The sequence below is a fragment of the Rana temporaria genome, chromosome 4, assembly GCF_905171775.1.
Source record: "Rana temporaria chromosome 4, aRanTem1.1, whole genome shotgun sequence".
Classification (NCBI taxonomy): Eukaryota; Metazoa; Chordata; class Amphibia; order Anura; family Ranidae; genus Rana; species Rana temporaria.
Window position 1 is genome coordinate 183109584 of NC_053492.1, and position 23492 is coordinate 183133075.

Consider the following 23492-nt stretch of genomic DNA (forward strand, 5'->3'; position numbering starts at 1 on the left):
TCCGTCGGACTCCGAAACCAATGCTAACCATCAGACAACATTAGCGGAAGTTGCCCAAAGGGTGGCACTAAAGAGCAGAAAAAACACATCATTTTGTGAATGTTGGCTGAAAATGTTCTGCAGTGTGTATGCAGAACAAGTTCACGGCCAACGCCCCATCAGACAAAAATCCACGGATTTGTCCAATGGAAGTCCGATCGTGTGTAAGAGGTTAAATCCAAATTAGTCCTGTGATTTATCTAATCGGAGAGGGGCTAGAACCCTGCCATCATAGGAAACGTTTCCATTGCATACTCAGAGGGAACTCTGCGTTTCCCAGAATCAGCATGAATAGGCCGATATAAGAGGAAATGTTATCATTTCTAATTAATCCTAAACTGGTAATAGAGAGGCTACTAAGGAAGGAAGCAATATGACTGGAGGGAGAATGTCCAGGTAAATCCAGGGCAGGTACGTTAGCAGCAACGGCGTAATGTTGCTTTCAGTGGTCACCCAAAGTTTAGACTGGTCATGGTGGAACCAGTCAAGGACCCTACAGAGCATGGGTGCTCAACCTGTGGCTCTCCAGCTGTTGCGGAACTACAATTCCCATGAGGCATTGCAAGCCGCTGACAGGTACAAGCATGTCTCCCAAAGGCTGAGGCATTATGGGAATTGTAGTTTTGCAACAGCTGGAGAGCCACAGGTTGAGCACCCATGCTACAGAGGATTGCTGAGGTCCAGTACAGTTCCAGGTAAAGGTAAGTCCACCCTGCACCCTCTGTTTTTTGTTTAATATGTCATGGCATACTGGGGATCAAGGTCATAAGTATGCAAGCAGGGCAATTCACACAGAGTAAAATTGTTAGGGGACCTTAATCAGTAGAGTTTGAAAAATAGACAAAAATCAAAGGAGGATGTCCATCTTATAAAGGGACTTCCTGCCTAGCCAGGAATGCCTCAGTGGTGACCAACATTGGAGTCTACACTGGGTGGACGCTCACGCCAGTAATAGTAGATAATAAAGCTCATACAATTAACCAAGTTGTGTACCAATCTACACCCCCAGGTATTTAATCGAGTGCTGTGTCCAATGGAAAAATAATCTACTTTTTAGGAACTCTTGTGGCCAGATTCAGAAACAGTTACGCCGGCGTATCAGTAGACTCTGAATCTACGCCGTCGTAAATGTAAGCGTATTCTGGAATCCAGATACGCTTAAATTAGGCTAAGATACGAGCGGCGTAAGTCTCCTACGCCGTCGTATCTTAGGGTGCATATTTACGCTGGCTGCTAGGTGGCGCTTCCGTTGAGTTCGGCGTAGAATATGCAATTGACTAGATACGCCGATTCACGAACGTACGTGCGCCCGTCGCAGTAAACATACGCCGTTTACGTAAGGCATTTTCCGGCGTAAAGTTATTCCAACAAATAGCTGGCTTAGCCAATGTTAAGTATGGCCGTCGTTCCCGCGCCGAAATTTGAAAATTTTACGTCGTTTGTGTAAGTGAATGGGGTTGGACGTAATTTACGTTCACGTCGAAACCAATACGTCCTTGCTGTGTACTTTGGAGCAATGCACACTGGGATATGTACACGGACGGCGCATGCGCCGTTCGTAAAAAACGTCAATCATGTCAGGTCACCATCCATTTACATAAAACACGCCCCCTCATCCTCATTTGAATTAGGCGCGCTTACGCCGGCCCCATTTACGCTACGCCGCTGTAACTTAGGAGGCAAGTGCTTTGTGAATACAGCACTTGCCTCTCTAACTTACGGCGGCGTAGCGTAAATACGATACGCTACGCCTGCCTTACATTGCGCCCGCCTACCTGAATCCAGCTATTGATCTTTAGTGGGCAGTGAGAAATGAAGGCACTGAGATTTGGAGGTATTCATTTCACAGTTACTGAGAGAACAAAAGTGTTCCAGCTCTTGTATGATGGAAGGAAAGGTGATTTGCAGGTTCGACATATAGAGCAAGTCGTCAACAAAGACTCAATTTATGCCATTTGTCCTTGATCTCAATGCCTTGTATGGAAGCATTAGCCCTCAGGACAGTTGCCAAATCTTCCCTTGCAATTATATAAATGAGAGGGAAGAAGGGGAACCCCTGGCGCATGCCATTTGAAATGGGCACATGATCGGATAAAAGACTATTTACTTTTATTCTAGCTGTAGGACATGCATACAACGCCATCATTTGGATAAAAGACAGGGGCAAGCCGATTTGTTCCAGGGACGCTGTTGGAAACCTCCAAGCAAGGCGATCAAATGCCTTTTCTTGGCATCCAAATATAGCAAACACATTGGGATTTTGAGTTTTGTGCGTGGGAGATCAGAGATAGTGTATTATTGTGGGCTTCATGCAATAGGGTGAGCCCACTTGGTCCAGATTCATGATGGAGGGTATAAGATGTATATCTGTGGTATTATTTTACATACATAGATTTGCAATTTAACCACTAGAGGGAGCTCTGCATTTAACTAACTAGTTTTATCACAACCCGGACTGGAACCCCGTTAGGGGGAACAACGAATACAAATCACAGCAAATAGAAGAAAAACATGTTGTCAGCACACCGCAAGCTTGTTTTAATAAAATCGCCTTTATTTTTCGTTCAACTTCTCACATAAAGCAATGCAAAATTCTGGAGCCTCCAAGGGTCCCGTCATCGGGCAAAATTACATGATTTTCCTTCTGCATTAAGCGCAGAGTTATTCAACATTCATGTTTAAAATTCAACTTGAGACAAATTTTTATTTAGATTTGGATATAGCAGGGAAAGCTTAAAATCTCTGTCAGGTTTATATCGCCATCTCTGCCCTTTAATAGGGGCCCAGACAACAATAAACCTTTAGTAGAATGAGGAAAGATAATAACCTTTGACAATGTTTTTATACCTGAGTGTAGCTTCCTGCCCAGATGCACATCCCATTCCTTGTATGGCCATTGCAGGAAAAGGAAGTGTCCTCGGTGGGATTATCGACAAACATAGAAACTTGACTGAAACACAAATGAAAAATACTACATTTGGCCACTAGATGCCTCTAGGTATCATAGGAAATTATTTTTTTCTTTATACTTAACACCATCTAGTGGCCAAATTCAGTGGGGTAGATTCAGTAAGCAATTGCGTCTGCGTATCCATAGATACGCAGCGCAAGTGCTTAGTTGCGCCGGCATATCGACTTTTCTGTATTCACGTTCACGTTGAAGCAAATGACGTCCTTGCGACGTCATTTACCGCACTGCACGTCGGGAAAGTTTCCCGACGGAGCATGCGCACTACGTTCGGCGCGGGAACGCGCCTAATTTAAATGATCCACGCCCCCTACGGGATCATTTAAATTACGCGCGCTTACGCCGGGCAGTTTTCCGGAGCGCACACGCAAATTACGGAGCTGCTGCTTCGTGAATGAAGTGTAGCACAGGTAATTTACGGAGGCGTAGCGTAAAAACGGTACGCTGCGCCTCAGTAGTAGTGCGCGCCCCTACCTGAATCCACCCCAGTGTTTTCTGGATTAAATTAATGAAAAACATTCACCCAGCAGAGGAAATGGCCTCAAACATTTGTTTTTTTGCCCCTCCACATAGAACAAAATGTACATGCACTTTCACTGGATGAATTGCTATGCCATTTTTATAAATATACCCCATCTCAAAACAGTCAGTAGATCCAGAGATGCAGATTAATTAACCCCTTCGCAACCGGCTATAGCTGAATAATGGCTACAGCGTGGCCGCACTTTGCTGGGAGGCCATCATATGCCGTGCTTGCCCTGCCTGCGTGCCCCCTGTGGTGCACATCGACAGTGATCTGTGATCACTGTGTCCTTTGGACGCAGCTGACCGCAGATCGGGGTAAAGAGCCAATCACCACAGCTTTTTACTACATGATCAGCAGTGTCCAATCACAGCTGATCACGGATGTAAACAAAATTTTCCAGTTACCGGCAATCCTCCCCTCACGCTGACAGTGCGTGAGGAGAAGGTTGCCGAAAACTGGCATTTTTTCCTGCACCGGGTGAAGTTTTGGGGTTTTGTTATGCACGCCACAGGCTTTTCAAAAGAAAAAATCTCTATTTGAACTATCAAATTTATATTTTTTAATCCAAGCAGCTGTAGACAGGGTCATTCCCCACCCTGCAGCATGCCTAAACAAATTAGCAGGATGCCGATGACATCAGTGCCAGTATATGGAAACGTTGCTACATTAAGCCTAGCCATACAAGATACAATTTTTTCCTTTAGATTTACCTACAAATATTTTTTTTTTTTAAGTTTGACCTCATATTATATACAAGGAAACTTGTACAAGAAAATTGCATAAATGTTTGGCCAACCTTAGTCAATGTCATTGGCTAAATATGAGCATGTGTCCATATAACGGCACTGACTCCATCAGCATTAGCTTTTTGTTTATGTGTGCTCTGGGGCGGGAATGACTCGTTCTGCAGCTGATTGATTTAAAAGAAAGTGCAATTTAATAGTTGGAATAGAGATTGGTTCGTAGGGCACCCAATCTCATCTCCAGTAATGGATGGGTTTTGAAACCATAGAATCCCTCCGTACCCTAAGAGCAGACAGGCAGGTTATCATTGGTTAAATGTGCATATTCTACATCCTGGCTCCCGCATTAAAGTGTTACTAAACCCATTCACTATAGCTTGTCTCCCACAGTACACAGAACATGGAAATGCAATTATTTTAGTAAATATAAACTGCTAAATACCTTTTCTCATCAGCAGTATATAGCAGTCTCGTGACTTCTATAAGTGTCTAGTTAAAGCTTATATGAGGAGTTTTCATACTGTACTAGCTGTCATTTTAGGATGCAGGACCCCTGACCCTCTGTCTGGACAGTGCTGATTAGGCCCTGTGCAGATCACATGCACCCTCCCAAAAGAAATAAACTCTCTAGCAATACACACCAAACTGAGCATGTGCAGCGTGCCCCTTAAAGCGGACCTTCAGTCATTTTTTTAAACTTTCCATCTATTAAATCTTCTGCCAGTGTTGTTTTAACTTTGGATAGTAAAACATTTTTTTTTTCTGCCAGTAAATACTTTATACAGCCCACTTCCTGTTTCTTGTGTGGGAAAAAAAGCCTAGGCTTATGACATCATGCACTCTTGTAAGAGTTTGCCAAGAAGGGAGGGGGGTGGGTTATAAGAGGGTCAATGAAAGCTGCAGAGCTGGAAGTGTGCCTCTGTGTAAATCCAGGAAGTGAACAGGCAGCCGCTTCAGCTGCCCACAGTTAAAATAGTTGCAGCCAGACTCAGTGGAGGGAGATTTCTGCAGCATATTTGGCAAGTACAGAATCACAGTATATATAAAATAATATGCAAAGATGTTTTTATTGCAAATTATGTGAGCAAACTGCAGTTCCTCTTTAAGACTCTGTTCTATCAGCAGATAGATTGGGGACTGTGGAAGAAGGGGAGGATCAGAGAAAACAGGGTCAAACAGCCTTTTTACACAATGCGAAGGATTAACCCCTTAGGTTCCACAATGAGTGTAACGAGCATGATTTACTGCATATACAGACTGGTTTTACTGTTGTGGGTTCATTAACAGTTTAATGACCCCTAGATATTTACAAAAGACTATACTGTATAAAGTGTAACATGGGAGAAACATCCCTATGTGCAAAATTTAAGAGTGTCATTTGTTCCTTCCTGAATGTTTATTTATTGATATCTGTATAATGAATATTTTGTTTCCCTGGGCATGTCATTGCAGCATGATGTTAAGTGGGCTGTCATGGTAACATAAGAGGTTTTACAGGAAATGTGACGTGGGACTGTTCAGCGTGGAAAGTGAAGCATTCCATCACAATGTACGCTGAAATGGTATATAATTAAAGAGAACTGCACAAATGTTCTTGGCTGTTAATTGAGCACAAAGTACATCCTGCAGCAGAATATAATAAAGCCAAGTACATGAAATCTGAATACAGTGTCAAATATTAATAGCCAAATTCAGCATATAGTACATAACAGATCCCTGGAAACAATGTTCCTATCCCTAGACGTTAATAAGGCCTTTGACTCTCTGTCTTGGCCCTATTTGACACAGGTGCTGCGTCACTACGGTTTTGGTACCTCTTTCCTGAGCTGGGTTTCGGCCATTTATGACTCCCCCCCCCCCCCAGGCCAAAGTAAGATATTATGGTTTTGAGTCGTCCACTTTCCCCATTAGGCGGGGAACCCGTCCGCTCTCCCCGCTCCTGTTTGTCCTGGCTTTGGAGCCTTTGGCGGAAGCTATTAGATCCCGTCCGGACGTTTCGGCGGTGGAGGTGGGCGTTCACTTCACACAAATTGTCATTATTTGCGGATGACATTTTGTTGACCATTACTAAACCCAGAGTTTCCCTCCCCAATCTGTTGTCCCTTTTGGATATTTTTACCTCATTCTCTGGCTTATCGGTTAATCCGGCAAAATCTAAAGCGATGTCCATTAATCTCCCACCCTCGGAACTGGAGCCCCTACAGTCTGCTTTTTCCTTCCAATGGTTATCTTCATTACTTTATTTGGGAATTAAGCTTACTCCGAAATACTCTAACTTATATCGAGCTAATTTTCCTTCCCTCTTTGGGAAGCTGTCGGCTATGCGTACCGCTTGGTCCACTCTTCCGCTTTGCTGGTTTGGAAGAGTGGCCGTGTTTTGCCGGTCCAGGTTCCTTCTTATATCCTCCGAATACACCAGCAGAAAATGTTGCGGTTTGTCTGGGGCTCCACAAGACCCAGGATTAAGAGGCAGGTTCTATATGCCCGTAGAATCAATGGGGGCCTTTCGGTGCCTAACTTATTATCTTATTACACAGCAGCAGGTATTGCCCCATTGTCCCATCTTCATTAGAAGCAACAAATGCCATTATGGGCCACCCTTGATTTAGCGGATTCCCATCCGATGCCACTAGCTTCCCTCCCTTGGCTCCCCCGGGCACACCGCCCGCCTAGTATGGGTCCTTGTTTGGCCCCCTGCCTTCAGTTGTGGGATACGGTAAAATACTCAGCGGGCCTGATTTCCCCTCATCTTCCACTACTCCGTCTCCTTCATTGCCCGCTATTCCCCCCGGGTTGTGACAACCCGTTACAGTTCTCATGGTGTACGGACCATGGTTTTGTTGACGTTCATTCCATGCTCGCCCCAACCAAGATCATCCCTTTTGCGGTCTTGCGTTCCTCCCATGACATTCCCCTTAGGGAGCATTATAGGTATCTGCAACTCCGACATTTTCTCCAACAACTTATAAGATCTCAACCCACGCCCTATACCGGGGATATGCAATTAGCGGACCTCCAGCTGTTGCAAAACTACAAGTCCCATCATGCCTCTGTCTCTGGGAGTCATGCTTGTGGCTCTCAGAGTCTTGCTATGCCTCATGGGATTTGTAGTTCTGCAACAGCTGGAGGTCCGCTAATTGCATATCCCTGCCCTATACTATGACCCCCTTCGAAAGTGCACACACATAAAGAGTGAAACACAAAAAACTGTGACAGGTGCATCGTCAAATGGTCCTCCGAAGAGGACGCAACCCTGATCCCCCGGGGCGTTAGGCTCCTGGCAGGGACAGAGGTAATCTGTGGCCTGTGCAGCTGAAGCCGACACGGGCCCAACATCCTTGGAGGGTCTGCCGAAACAGAACCCTCCTCGGTGAGGCTTCCCCGAAGGGAGACCCCATGAGAGCAGGCGAACTAAGCCAGAAGGCCATTTCCACCTACTCCCAAAACGTTCAGGGCAGGCCCGAGGACCAGCACCCTACTAATCACACACAAAGGTGTACAAAAAGTGCACCAACAGAAAAAGACAAAAAAGTGACAAACAAGGGGGTAAAATAAAAAAGAAAGTGGGGGAGAAGCAAGGTGGGAGAGGTGAATGGAAAGTGACCAACGTGCAATACGTTGGCCGGCCCTCCGGCCACGAAACAAAAATTCCCCTGGTCCTAGCCAAAAGGCTCGGCCCTAGAGGCAGGTGTTAAAAAGGTGTGTTGTGGAGATCGTGACCAAAGTGCCATACGGTAAGTGCCTCTCAAACACTTGTGCAATGTATGGCACACCTGGACTGCCACTCCAGGGGCACTATCTCCACAGGCTTTTCAACGGACCCTGACCCCCGGCCCGGACCAGCAGCACCCTTCCCAGCCAGGAAGGTAGGAAGAGAGATCGGGGAGAGCCCACCTCAGCAGGCTACTCCCACAACCCCCATCCTTCCCACCTAATCACGTTCGGGAAATACTAACCGCTCCTCCCGACGAAAAGAGGAGCAAGGGTTCTCTCCTGAACAACTGACTGGGGCAGGCATCACCAAATCCAGGCCAAAGGCCAGGGGCCCAGCCCTCCAGCTTCGACCTCATGCCTCTCCGTCCAAATCAGAAGGCTTCCACCTCCACGCCAGTAGGCTTAGTATCTGCCAACCGCCATTGCTTTCCCCCTCGCCGAGTACTAGGAACGGTTAGCATAGCACCAACTACTGGCAACTGATAAGAACAGATACTACACTTGATCTTAGCCAAAAGGCCGAGAAGCAAATAGAGATATGTTTAGAAGACACCTGAGCATATCTCTAGTAATATGTGGGCTGGATACAATAGACGCACTCCACACCTGAGACTAAGAGCACGTGTTCCCTCGTGGAGACTGTGATCCCACAGGTATGGCATGACACATACATATTTACATGGATTCAAGCTGGACCAATGCAATCATGTAAAAATTGCCATACCTACACTTCAGCTTTAAGGCCCCATGCACACCGGGCCCTTGTCCAGCTGTTCAAAACACCAGGACAAAAGCAGCGTCCAAAACACACCTTAAGACGTGTTTTTGCAAATGTATTAAAGCGCATTTAGATACGTTTAGGACTGTCAAGCGCTTGTTTGTTCATTTATTTCATTGGTCAGAATATTAAAGTGTTTGTAAAGGATTTTTTTTTTCACAAACAAACATGTCATACTTACAATGGTTTTGCTCAGAGCAGCTCAGATCCTCCTCTTCTCGTGTCCTTTGCTGGCGTTCTGGGCCCCTCCCCTTTGCGGAATGCTATGGGGGCACTCGTGCATGCTCACTCCCGAGCCGGTTCTCTGTGTCAATAAGACACCCCTGGCTCCCTCCTCACTGGCTGTGATTGCCAATGACAGCCAATGAGGAGGGAGAGATCTGGGAGAGCCTTGGCTCTCATGCACATCGATGTATTGAGATGGGCCTCAGTATTAGAGGGGCTGAGGGTAAAGCTAAAAACTGAAGGCTTTTTTACCTTCATGCATTCTATCTTTTAGCTTTTAGAACCACTTTAATTTAATCTGGCCATCGAAATGAATTAACACTCAAGTGCTTGGCATGCCTAGTGCATAAAGTGATACTAAAGTCTTGTTTTTTTTTCTTTAAAAATAACAAACATGATATACTTACCTGCCCTGTGAAATGGTTTTGCACAGAGCAGCCCCGATCCTCCTCTTCTTGGGTCCCTCTTTGGTGCTCCTGGCCCCTCCCTCCTGTCGAGTGCCCCCAAAGCAAGCAGCATGCTATGGAGGGCACCCAAGCTGAGCTGCAGCTCCTTGTGTCGGCTGAGGCACTGGACGGCTGAGGCACTCATGGACATCGCTGGATAAAGATGGGCTCAGGTAAGTATTAGGGGGCTGGGGGGGCTGCTGCACACAAAATGCTATTTATCTGAATGCATAGAATGCATTCAGATAAAAAACCTTTTGCCTTTACAACTACTTTAAGCATTTCTGGACGCATATACACGCGATTGGGCGTGTTGGGATTTTTTTCTGATGAAATACTGCTGCTCTTGAACACACTGGCAGTGGATGTTTCAGCCTCTAAAGGCCTGTGCACACCTATGTATGTATGGACATATGGGCCAACATGGGAGCATTCAATGGCAGAAAAAAATTATGTTAATGCAATAATCTCTGTTAGATAACAACATATGTTCCGGTGTCTGTGCTCTATAAAAAATATGACCATTTCTACCTAATTTTAGAGCGCCCCTGGGTGCTCACGTGACTCTTCATCTCTCTCTCCGTCCCTCCTCTCCAGCTGCCATGAGTGGGTGTTCTCGGTCCCTTTCACTGTAGCTGTCAGACTGGGAGAGGAGAGAGCTGAGCAGTCACGTAAGCGCTAGAAGATGATTTAAAATAAGGTAGAAATCTGCATATTTTTTATATAGCACAGACACTAGGACACATGTTGTTATCTAACAGAAGGGATTGTATTTACATCACATAGTGGCTTTACAACCACTTTAACTTCCTCATGCCTGCACTATGGCCGAAAGACGGCTTCAGCGCGTGCCTAAATTGCTGGGAGGCGTCCATGTACGTCCTCTCGAGAATGCGCCGACTGTGATCAGCGAGTCAATGAGACTCGGCTGACCACAGATCGAAGTAAGGGTCCAATCCCGACCCTATACTGCGTGATCAGTTTTCAGCCAAAGACAGCTGATTACGTGATTTAAACAGAAGATCAGAAGATTGTAATAGGCTTTTTTTCCCCTCACGCTGGAGAAAAGGAAAAAGATGATTACCGCCTTCTGTCAGAGGGACATTGGTCCCACACAGGGACACGTACTTCTGCTAAGCAATGCCCACCAGTGCCACCTGCCAGTGCATGTCAGTGCACTACCAGTGATACCTATCAATGCCCACCAGTGCCACCTATCAGTGCCCACCAGTGCTGCCAAACAGTACCCTTCAGTGCCTCATCATCAATTCCACCTATCAGTGCTGCCTATCTGTGCCATCTCTCAGTGCTCACCAGTGTCGCCTCATCAGTGCCCATCAGTGCAGCCTTATCAGTGCACATCAGTGAAGGAGAAAAATGACCTGTTTGCAAAAATTTCGAACAATCGATTAAACCGTTTTCTTACTTTTTTTATGTTTTCTTTCTTTTTAGCAAAAAAAACAAAAACAAACCCAGAAGTGATTAAATACCACTAAAAGAAAGCTCTATTTGTGTGAAAAGAATGATAAAAAAGTAATTTGGGTACAGTGATGCATGACCGTGCAATTGTCATTCAAACAATGACAGCACTGAAAGCTGAAAATTGTCTCGGGCAGGAGGGGGGTTTAAGTGCCCAGTAAGCAAGTGGTTAAATATTTTAGCCAAGTCCATCTAAATCCAAGTGCACACAGTGTACACAGCGCTGCCCTCTCCACAAGTGAAGCTCCACACTTCTAAGAATGCCAACCACAACTTTATTCCATTAAAGGTCAGGGGTACAATTTAAGAAATAGCCAACACGTTTCTGGGACCTAAGGGCCAGATTCACGTACAGCGGGCGTAACGTAACCGATTTACGTTACACCGCCGCAAATTTTCTGTCTAAGTGCCCGATTCACAAAGCACTTACCTGGAAATTTGCGGCGGTGTATCGTAAATCCGTCCGGCGCAAGGCGGGCCAATTCAAATGGGGCGGGTACCATTTAAATTAGGCGCGCTCCCGCGCCGGACGTACTGCGCATGCTCCCGTCTCAAATTTCCTGACGTGCTTTGCGCGAAATTACGACGCGCCAACGTTTTGGGAATCGCGACGTCAAAAAAGAGTTACGCCGGGAAAACTAAAAAATGTAAAAATAATTCAAAAGCGACGCGGGAAAGACAGGCATACTTTAACATGGTGGAGTAATTTTCCACTTTGTTAAAGGTGCCCTATCTTTGCGATGGAAAACTAACACTCGCGGCGACGTAACAACGGGAAAAAACTTTGTGGATCGCCGTAACTCCTAATTTACATACCCGACGCTGGTTTACAACGCAAACTGCCCCCAGCGGCGGCCGCAGTACTGCATCCTAAGATCCGACAGTGTAAAACTATTACACCTGTCGGATCTTATGGCTATCTAAGCGTAACTGATTCTGTGAATCAGTCGCATAGATAGAACAACAAATACGACGGCGTATCAGGAGATACGCCATCGTATCTGCTTTGTGAATCTGGCCCTAAGTGCCCCCTTCATCAGGGTTTGACTGGCAGCAAAGTGGCCTAATCAGCAGCCTCCCCACAAGTTCACAATGCTTCTGCCTAAAGATGTCGGCATTTCTCCTCCATACAATGGCCCGGATTCAGTAAGAATTGCGCTTTTTTTACAGAGGGGCAGGGCAACGTTTTTGCCCTGCGCCCCCGCAATTTTTTTGCGCTGCCCTCGATTCACGACGGCGTAAACGCGCGCATTTAAATGATCCCGTAGGGGGCGGGAATCATTTAAATTAGGCGCGTTCCCGCGCCGATCGTAGAGCGCATGCTCCGTCGGGAAACTTTCCCGACGTGCATTGCGGCAAATGACGTCGCTAGGACCTCATTTGCTTCAAAGTGAACGTGAATGGCGTCCAGCGCCATTCACGATTCACTTACGCAAACTACGTAAATTTCAAATTTCGCGATGCGGGAACGACGGGTATAAGTAACATTGGCTGCACCTAATTTAAACCTATGGTTACACAGGCGCAATTGCTTCTTGAATCCAGGCCAATGTAGCCACCCCAGGACAAGAACTCAATGTGTAAGTGGCCAGTTCAACAGGTGCACAAAAAGGAAAAACAGCCTAAAAATGAATGTAGCCACCATATTTGAGAATTAGTACGCTGCAACATATAAAAAATTGTCACTGACCCAAAACAAAAATTCTATTTCTTTGGTTGCTTTCTTGTTCTGGTTTGGTGCCTCGGAAAATGCTGAAGCCAGAGGCATTAAGGGCAAGTAGCATTTTTATAAACTGGTCAGAGGCATCCAGCTACCTTATGTTTCTTAGTACAAGTTACCTTCAATTAGACCATGGAGGTTGTGGAAAAATAAAAGCAGACTCTGCTGTGCAAGTTAATAAGCTATCAGCTGTAGAAAATGAAAGGACAAGGCCATCAGAACAGAAGTGGTTTTTATTCCAAAGGTTACAATCAAAGCCTGCCGATGGGTAGTAGTTATAGAGAGGGCCGACTAAAGTAAAGTTTAGAAGCATGGTGAAAAAGTTAGTCATTTTGGTTAAGAAGCATTCCTTTCTTGTGTTTTTTTTTCTTCTACCATCAATAATAGTTCATTTCTGCCCTCAGAAATTATTGTATTGGGTTGTCCTTTTCTCATAAACTGTGTCATGTAGCACCCTTATGTTATAGCGTCTTGTTACAAAATGGTTACAAAAAAGTTACTGCTTCAGTGAAAACTCCAACAGTCTGGGTATTAGTACACACACAAGGAGCATTGGCAGACTTTGGAAAAATGACCGTATATACTCGAGTATAAGTCGAGTTTTTCAGTCCATTTTTTAGGCTGAAAAACGACCCCCTCGGCTTATACTCGAGTCAGCAGTAAAACAGCGCGTCTGCCGCTGTGTAATCCATATGCAGCCGTACCTTTTCATTAGTAAAACAGCGTGTGTCTGCCGCTGTATAATCCAGTCTGTTCCCGTCCATTGTAAGACAGCCCCGCCTCCTCCTCGTCTGTGATAGGCGGAACACTGATACAGTTTCCCAGCATCGTATCAGTGTTCCTCTATCACGGACGGAAGAGGAGGAGGAGGCGGGGCTTTCTTACAATGGACGGGAACAGACTGGATTATACAGTGGCAGACACACACTGTTTTAATAATGAAAAGTTACGGCTGCATATGGATTACACAGCGGAAGACATGCTGTTTGACTGCTGACTGTGAGAGACTGCATATGTGGGCACACTGAGAGACTGCATATGTGGGCACACTGAGAGACTGCATATGTGGGCACAGTGAGAGACTGCATATGTGGGCACAGTGAGAGACTGCAACTGGGAACAGTGAGACTGCAACTGGGCACAGTGAGACTGCAACTGGGAACAGTGAGACTGCAAATGGGCACAGTGAGGCTGCAAATGGGCATTGTTACCCAGTAGCTGCTGCATTTTCCCACCCTAGGCTCAGGGCCGTTTGAAGGAATTTGGGGGCCCCAAGCAAAATGGGCCCCCCCCCCCGCATGCAAAGCCTACGTTAGCGATACACTAATTTTTTTTCTGTTCTTACCTCCCCTTCTTCCCTGTAGGCTTCCACTGTAGCGTGGCCGAGCTCCTCTTCCCCCTGCCTCTTCCCCAGTCCCCTATCAGAAAGTGCACTTCCTGTCAGTCCGTCCGGGAACAGGAAACTGAATATCCTGTACCACGCGCGGTACCCGGCCGGACTGACAGGACTCCAGGTGGAAGGAAGAGGAGCTCGGCTACATCCTGGGAAGGGGAAGTTGGGGGCCCCAGGCCAGCTCGGGGCCCCAAGCAATTGTTTGTTTTGCCTGTCGTGTAGTGACGGGCCTGCCTAGGCTTATACTCGAGTCCATATGTTTTTCCATTTTTTTGTGGTAAAATTAGGAGGCTCGGATTATATTCGGGTCGGCTAATACTCGAGTATATACGGTACATAGTCAACCTTTAGAACTCCCCTGAACACTGCATCAATGTAAGGGGTCACTACACTGACCGCTGGGGTAAAGGGGTCTTTTCCCATTGACCACTAATCTAAGGGGCACTTCTCCAACTGGTGACCAATGTAAAGAAGCACTACAATGATCTCTCAATGTAAGGAGTCACTTCTCTACTGACCACCCATTTAAAAGGTCTCTATAATTTTCGATGTTTGAATTCTTTCTCTAGACAATTTTATTATTAATTTTATTTGATTACTACTGAAAAAAACGTATTTGCTGTTTAGTTCATAGGGCTGCTAAAAAGGTATCTGATCTAGTTGTCAAGTTCACGTAATTTATTTATTGTACCATCTACAACTCACGAATCATGCTAATGTAATCTAAAGACTGCCCTAGACAAAATAAGCACTTAACCCTTGCAGTTCATGGGGGGGTTTAAGAACTAGATTAGCCAAGCAAGCAGTACCAAGCAGGTACACTCCTTGTATGCATCTCGAGGTGTAATGTTCAATTTTGTCTAAAGTGTGATTGTGTTTCATATAAAATGAAAATGTAACCACGTAAAAAAAAAAAAAAAAAACACCAAAAAAAAAACCATAATGACTATCAAATGTATGCAATTTCACAAATATCTAGTGCAGGAAGCAGCTCAAGGTTTACAGACATTAGTCAAATAGTAGATTTGAGCAATAGATTATTCCAAAATGGAGAACCCTATTTTGGGGGGAAATAGTTGTTTAATTGACAGCACTGCACATTGCATGAGTTTGCCACATTTCACATAAAGTGGTGTGATTTCATTAAGATAGTTGCAACTTGGAGTGTTTTATATACAGTGGGGCAGATTCAGGTACCTGCGCGCCTAGTTACGGCGGCGCAGCGTATTGTATTTACGCTACGCCGACGCAACTTACAGGAGCAAGTGCAGTATTCACAAAGCACTTGCTCCGTAAGTTGCGGCGGCGTAGCGTAAATGGGGCCGGCGTAAGCCTGCGTTATTCAAATGTGGAAGGGGGGGCGTATTTTATGCTAATGTGTGATGACCTGACGTGATTGACGTGTTTTACAAACGGCGCATGCGCCGTCAGTGTACATATCCCAGTGTGCATTGCTCTCAAGTACGCTACAACGACGTATTGGTTTTGACGTGAACGTAAATTACGTCCAGCCCTATTCGCGAACGACTTACGCAAACGACTTAAAAATTCAAATTTCGAAGCGGGAACGACGTCCATACTTAACATTGGCTGCGCCTCCTAATAGCAGGAGCAACGTTACGCCGAAAAAGCCTTACGCAAACAACGTCAAAAACTTCCACCGGGCGCACGTACGTTCGTGAATCGACGTAACAAGGTAATTTGCATATTCTACGCCGAAAAACAACGGAAGCGCCCCTAGCGGTCAACGTAATATTGCACTTATAAATATTGCACTTGTAAACTTGCAATTATACGCCGCCGCATTCAAGTTACGTCGGCGGAGGATGCCTATTTTTTAAGCGTATCTGCCTTTGAGAATCGGCGTAACTATACGCCGGCGCAGATTTCAAATTACGGCGGCGTATCTGGAGATACGCCGCCGTAAAAGCTACCTGAATCTGCCCCAGAGGCATCATGTTATACCCAATGGGGATTATTTATGAAAGGCAAATCCACTTTGAAATTGCACTGAAAGTACACTTGGAAGTGCAGTCACTATAAATCTGAGGGGTAGATCTGAAATGAGGGGAAGCTCTGCCGATTTTATCATCCAATCATGTGCAAGCTAAAATGCTGTTTTATATTTTCCTTGCATGTCCCCCTCAGATCTACAGCGACTGCACTTCCAAGTGCACTGCAAGTGCAATTTAAAGTGCAATCTGGATTTGCCTTTCATAAATAACCCCCAATGTGGTACTGGAGCCTCATTTAATGCCGCCCCCTGGGGACTCACCCATTCTGCTTCATTCTATTCTGCACATTCAACTTCATTATTTTCACTGTCAAAGAGAGCTGGTCAGAGAAGAGCATCTAGCACAAGAAGAGATTTATGTGAATGAATGGTGCTGCCTTAGGCATGTGTCTATATTACATATGCAGTAGAGAAGAACTGGCTTTCCATACTGGAGTGAGTAAAAATAGGCTACAGCACAGTGAGAGCTTTCTGATAACCTTCAGCTATCAAAGTTAAATGAGAATACAAAGGGGCAGGTTTATAAAAAAAATAAGAGCAAGGGAAAGCCGAGAATAGCAAACCGGTCAGATTTTAGATTTTATTTCCTACTCTGTAATGAAAAAATAAATAAATGAGGAAATTGATGGAGCAATGGCACAGGTTTTCTAAAATGTTGGCTCCAGTCGAAACTGAAAAATAAGCCTTGATAGAGCAAGCATAGGTGACCTGCGCAGGGCTTCTGTTTTTACATCTAGCTGCAGAACACCTCTCCACCTAGGGTTGCCACCTTTTCTTTAACCTCCCTGGCGGTATGATTCTGTCTGGAATTACGTACCAAAAGCGGTACCATTATTTGCAAGGAAATTTGGCGTTTTATACTGTAGGCCTGTAATTCTTAGGAATAACTCACTTAAATCTGACCAAACAAGAGTCTAATAGGAATCCCGGGTATGACATTTTTTTAAAAACAAAATGATAAATTATAATATAATAAATAATTATAAATAATTATAACAAATAATAATATAATTCTAATAAAAATTATTCAATAATGTAATCAACTCAAAATCACTGAAATTTGCTCAGTTGCAGAATTGTCGCTGTCATTACTTTTATTTTTTTTATGACGAATTTCCCCACAAATCGCTATCGCACAATTCTGCAAGTGATTATAATTTATTATCGCTGTTTTCTAGCTGATCTAAAACCATTTTTGACATAAAGGGACACTTTTGGTTGCTATGGACAATCTACAGTTTGCAGGGAGAAAGAAAGGTTTTTATTATATAAAATGACATGCATGACACAGGACAGACCACTAGGGACAAGGAGGGTGTGTTTTTTTTTACATACGGTACTGTAATCTATAAGATTACAGTATACTGTATGTAAGGTGTTTGTTTACGTTTTTGAATTTGGCGCCGATCTCCGCTCCCGTGCGTCGTAACGTCGCAGGGAACGGAGATCGGCAGCACAGGAGGACGCTGTGTGAATCGAGCGAGGTCCCGCTCGCTCACACAGCGCGGTGGCATCGCTGGATCCAGGAACAAGGTAAGCCAGCGCACGCTGCAGGCTCTGCATAGCTTACCCCGAGCGTGACTCGGGGTTACCGATCGCAGCAGAAAAAATCCACCCCGAGTCACGCTCGGGGTTACCGCCAGGCAGGTTAAGTCAAACCTGAACACTTTAGCGGCGCACAGCAATTTTTTAATATACATTCAGTATATTTTGCTAATAAATAACATTTCTAATTATATGAAGTTAAGGACGCATGATTCCAAACCCAAACTGTCCGGGTGAATCCCGGACAGGTGGCAACCCTACCTCCACCCCATTAATATATTATGTTGACCTGGGAACCATTTTTCTGACCTGTTTATAATGCAGGAGAGGTATTATCAAACACTCAGACTGCAGGCTCAAAACATAAGCCTCATGTATCATAATATATCATAATGTCAGTACTAAGACGTTTCTCAAGGAGAGAACAGAAGCAGATACAAAGTGCAAACAGTCCCACCATATTGGTCTATTTATGAAGCAGGGCATGTGGCTTTCACCAAACTCTGGTGTAGAATTGATCACTGCCATTTAAAATACATTGACCTGGATGGTTCACCTGTAGGCTGGATTGACACCTATGCAGTTTTAGTGCTTTTTGCATTTTGCAGATTTGCACTACAATCCATGTAACATGGTTTCCTATGGAATACGTTCCGTAGTGCAAGTCTGCGAAATGCAAAAAGCACTAAAAAAGCATAGGTGTGAATCCAGCCGTAGAGAACGTTCACTGAAATTCCCATTCACTGCTTTATAAATAGGCTTTATTCACATCTACGAAGGTGCGACGTGCCCAGGCATTATTGTGCCTTTTTGTGTGTCATGTTTTGGGCAGCCCCTTCATTTTAATGGGCTGCTCTATGCTTGAAAATCGCACAAAATAAGTGCTTTTTTTTTAAAAGTGATATTAAAGCATTGTTGTTTTTTTTATAAAAAAATAAATAAACACCATGTTATACTTACCTGCTCTGTACAGTGGTTTTACACAGAGCAGCCCGGATTCTCCTCTTTTCGGGTCCCTTACCGCCGCTCCTGGCCCCCACAGTAAGCAGCAAGCAAGCACTCAACCCGCGGCTCTGTGTGTCCATTCACACATAGAGCCCTGTTCCCTCCATCTCCTGATTGGATCGCTGGTTGTGATTGACAGCAATGGGAGCCATAGCGCCAAAAGCCAATCAGGAGTGCAAGTCCCCGGAGGGACAAGGCTCTTGTGGACATCGCTGGATCGAGAAGGGGCTCAGGTAAGTGTTGGGGGGGCTGCTGCCCACAGAAGATTCTTTACCTTCATGCACAGAATGCACGAAGGTAAAAAACATTGTGCCTTTACAATCACTTTAAATTACTCTGCACCAAAACAGATGGTATTTGTGTTGGCATGCATTTTAACGCATGATTTCACGAGTGCGTTAACAAGATTCACTGGGGTGCCATTAAGAATTAATGGCACCGCTGCCTGCTTGCAAAAAGAATGTGTGGTTCTCTATGCGTTGCAGGATCATGTGCGATTTTGTGTGAACCTAGCCTAGTGTGAAGTGCTGTGTGAAAATTGTATTTGATTGATTATAAATACATTCAATGGGTAGCCTTAGATTTTCACTTCTTGAAGTCACTTGTTACTTTACCACTGAACTGAGGCTCCTTTCGTAGTTGACTACATTAAAATGGCCGAATAGCAGGGGCCAGGGTTAGCTGCCAGCAAGGATCAGTTGATTCCTGCCAACGGTTGTAAACGCTGCCTGCACACCAGTGTTCATTTTGTTGACTAAATGAACACTATTTAATTCTACTAAAATATGGCTAAAACTAAAAACAACTCAGATGACTAAAATACAACTAGAACTAAATGGCATTTTAGTCAAAAGGCTATGGCTAAAACTAAAATGGAAAATGTACTTAAAAAATAACACTGCACTACCACATAAGAATAAGTAGGGGGTATCTAGTGAGCTACTGAAAGAAAAAAAAATAAGAAAAAGGCTTTTCTTATTTTTTTTCCTTATTGCTTAACCACTTGACTTCCGGACGATTTACCTCCGCCAGCAAAAGTCCGATGGAGCATACACACAGTCGGAATTTCTGACGAAAAGCTCACATCGGACTTTTGCTGGCGGAAATTCCGTGTGTACGTGACATTACTAACACTTTTGACATTTTGGATGACACTAATACAGTGATCAGTGCTCAAAATATGCACTGTCACTGTACTAATGACACTGGCTGGGAAGGGGATAAACATCGAGGGCGATCAAAGGGTTAACTTTGTGCCTAGCCAGTGTTTTTGTGTACTTTGTTAGGTGCTTTTACTAGGGGAAGATATGGAATTTATTAACACAAAATCCATCCCTTCCCCCTGTCAGAAAGGAGATCTGCCTTGTTTACATAGGCAGATCTCAGTTCTGTATGCTTTACCATCTAGTACCCCCTGCAGGCGGAAATGCAAAATCATATATATATATATAAAAATATATATATATATATATATATATATATATACACATACATACATACATACATACATACATACATACATACACGTGTAATGTGTAATCTTGCACAGGAGAGACACTCTGTAGCAGTAAATCTGCTATGGGACAGACAGCATATGTTTAGATAATATGTGCAATGGCATTACAGCCAATGGAGTTTACGTTTTTTTATATATATATATATATATATATATATATATATATATATATATATTTTTTTTTTTTTAAAGTTGTACTTCTGTCCGTAAAAAAGCAATATTTGTGTTTGTTTATGAAACTTGGTTTTATTTATGAAGGTGTTAAACATTACAATGGCTAAATCTGTGTCTGTAGTGCATGTTCAAACCTTAACACCATAAATAATCATATGTTATTAGATTTTTACTACAGGAGTATATAAGGAGTTTGGAAATTGTAGAGAAATGCTTAAAGGGGTGGTTCACCCTAAAAACTACTTTTTTTTTATTACAATGGCCCCCACATTACAATACGATTAAGGCTATTATTATTTTTTTGAAGCTGTACATACCTTAGTACAGCATATTCACCCGTTGCGAGTCCCGCGGGAGTGGGCGTTCCTCACATGTTGTGATTGACATTTTGACCAAAAACGAGCTCCCCCCGTCGCATAAGCCGCGTCACGGTTGGCGAAAGGAGCCGAACGGCGAGTCGGCGCTATACTGCGCATGCGCATCGCCGTTCGGCTCCTTTCGCCAATCGTGGGGAGCTTGTTTTTGGTCAAAATGTCAATCACAGACATGTGAGGAACGCCCACTCCCGCGGGACTCGCAACGGGTGAATATGCTGTACAAAGGTATGTACAGCTTCAAAAAAATAATAATAGCCTTAATCGTATTGTAATGTGGGGGGCCATTGTAATAAAAAAAAGTAGTTTTTAGGGTGAACCACCCCTTTAACTAATGCATTACAATTTAGCTAAACCCATTCGATTTTAGTTGATTAAAATGCACTGGACATTTTAGTCGACTAAAATACGACAAAAACAATTTAGATAACTAAAATACAACCAAAACTAAAATGGCATTTTAGTCAGACTATGACTAAAACTAAATTTAAATTTGACATCAAAATGAACACTGCGGCACACATTGCGTGAGAACCGCTGCAGTTGTCAGATTTGTACAAATCAATGGCCAGCGTGGATGCTGTTTGCATGTAAGCGCTCATCTGCCAGGTTACATGCAAATAGAGCCTCCCACAGTGTGTGTCCAGGGTTGGCATTTCTACAGAGTTTTGTCCAAACACAAAATGGCCAAAGCTACTCTGCCGATTTGTACGGTGCCATAGCTGTGTCCAGAGGCAACATTTAGCATCAGCTCCTGGCTGCCCCTTGTAAATGTTTCCTGCTTCTGGGGTACTGTAGAAGGAGAACAGACTTCTAATCACCTTCAAAAGCTTACTCTGGCATCTCTCAGTTTTGTAAAATAATACATACACGTTAGATTCTTATAGTTTTGATAAAACAAATCTATTAGGGGTTTGATCACACCGCTGATGTGTGCTGGGAGAAACAGGATCAATGTGTCAATACCAGCGCATTACACAGTTGACTTTTCCTTTTTTTTTGTGCAAATTTTATTGAAATGTTATAGAGCAACATTTCATTATGTTCTATTGGCTGCAGCATGGTGCAAAAAACTACAAAATGTGTTAAAAAAAATACAAAACACCGTACTTTTTTTTAGTGTACACCACTGAAGAACCTGATTGATGGGGAACATGACCTTGTCCCCCCGCCCCCCCACCAGCACAGTCCCAACACATCTGGTGTGAAACAAAGGAAACATATCTGTTCTTCCTCTACCAATCAGTTGGATTTCATCCACAAGTTTTGAAAATCAAATGAAGAATCTGGCTAGATGAAATAGGTAAAGTCTCTATATTTTTTAACCACTTGCTTACTGGGCACTTCCTGCCCAGGCCAATTTTCAGCTTTCAGCGCTCTCACACTTTGAATGACAATTGCGCGGTCATGCAACACTGTACCCAAATTACATTTTTATTTCACACAAATAGAGTTTTCTTTTGGCGGTATTTAATCACTGCTGTTTTTTTTTTTTGGCGAAAACAGTTTTTAAAAAAAAAAGCTGTTTCATAGTTTGTTTTTGAAAATAGGTAATTTTTCTTCTTCAATGATGTGCGCTAATGAGGCAGCACTGATGGGCATTGATAGGCTGTACTGATGGGCACTGATAAGCTGCACCGATAGGCTGCACAATGCGCACTGATAGGTGGCACTGATGAGGCGGCACTGATGATGAGGCACTGATTGGCAGCACCGATGGGCACTGATAGGTGGCAATGGTAGGTGGCACTGATATGCACATGTGGGTGGCATTGGTGGGCACTGGCAGGTGGCACTGGAGGGCACTGCATAGCAGCAGTGCCTCTCCCTGTTCGGGACCAATGTCCCTCTGTCAGAATCCAGTGATCAGCTTTTTCTTCCCCTCAGGATGTCGGCTGTCAGCGTGAGGGGGGGGAAGAGGCGATTACCAATCTTTTGTTTACATCATGTGATCAGCTGTATGTGGCTGACAGCTTATCATGTAGTAAGAGATCTCATTGACTCAGTGATCACAGATTGCGCTGCGCACGCCCTGCAGGGGTCACGCAGGCAGCTCATGCATGGGAGGACGTCTATTGACACCCTCCCAGCAATTAAAGCGGATGTGCCACTAAAAAAATATATTAAAAGCCAGCAGCTACAAATACTGCAGCTGCTGACTTTTAATATAAGGACACTTACCTGTCCTGGAGTCCAGCGCCGATCGCAGCAGATGACGAGCCGATCGCTCGTCACCCTGCTGCTCCCCCCTCCATCCACGGTGAGGAAACCAGGAAGTGAAGCGCTCCGGCTTCACTGCCCGGTTCCCTACGGCGCATGCGCGAGTCGCGCTGCGCCCACCGATTGGCTCCCGCTGTGTGCTGGGAGCCGAGTGTTCCCAGCATACAACGGGGGACAGACGGGAAGCAAGGGAAAAACCCGTCTTTTGCCCGCATCGTAGGGCCGGAAGTGGGTGCAGATACTTGTCTGTAGACAGGTATCTGCACCCCCCTCCCCCCTGAAAGGTGTCAAATGTGACACCGGAGGGGGGGAGGGTGCCGATCAGCGGGACTCCACTTTAGAGTGGAGATCCGCTTTAAGGCCTGCACTGTAGCCGTCATTCGGCTATAGTGCAGGCGGGAGGTGGTTAAGATATTTTTAATTTGTTAAACCTGAATAGATATATTCAGAAAGACAGCATTGTTGTTGTTCAGTCGTTTAGTCGTGTCCGACTCTTCCATGACCTATGGGCCATAGCGCGCCAGGCTTTTCTGTCCTCCACTGAGCTCCCGGAGCTTGCTTATTTTCATGTTCATTGTTTCGGTGATGCTATCTATCCATCTTGTTTTCTGTC

The 23492-nt window shown here is 44.5% G+C and overlaps 1 protein-coding gene and 1 pseudogene across 3 annotated transcripts in view; both read right to left on the minus strand.

Annotated features, from left to right (window-relative positions):
- The window catches only part of MCF2L2 (MCF.2 cell line derived transforming sequence-like 2), a 366799-nt gene that overhangs the window by 337487 nt on the left and 5820 nt on the right, over nt 1-23492 (minus strand). The gene's annotated exons all lie outside the window — the stretch shown is intronic.
- Nucleotides 8365-8521, minus strand: LOC120938683 (annotated as a pseudogene).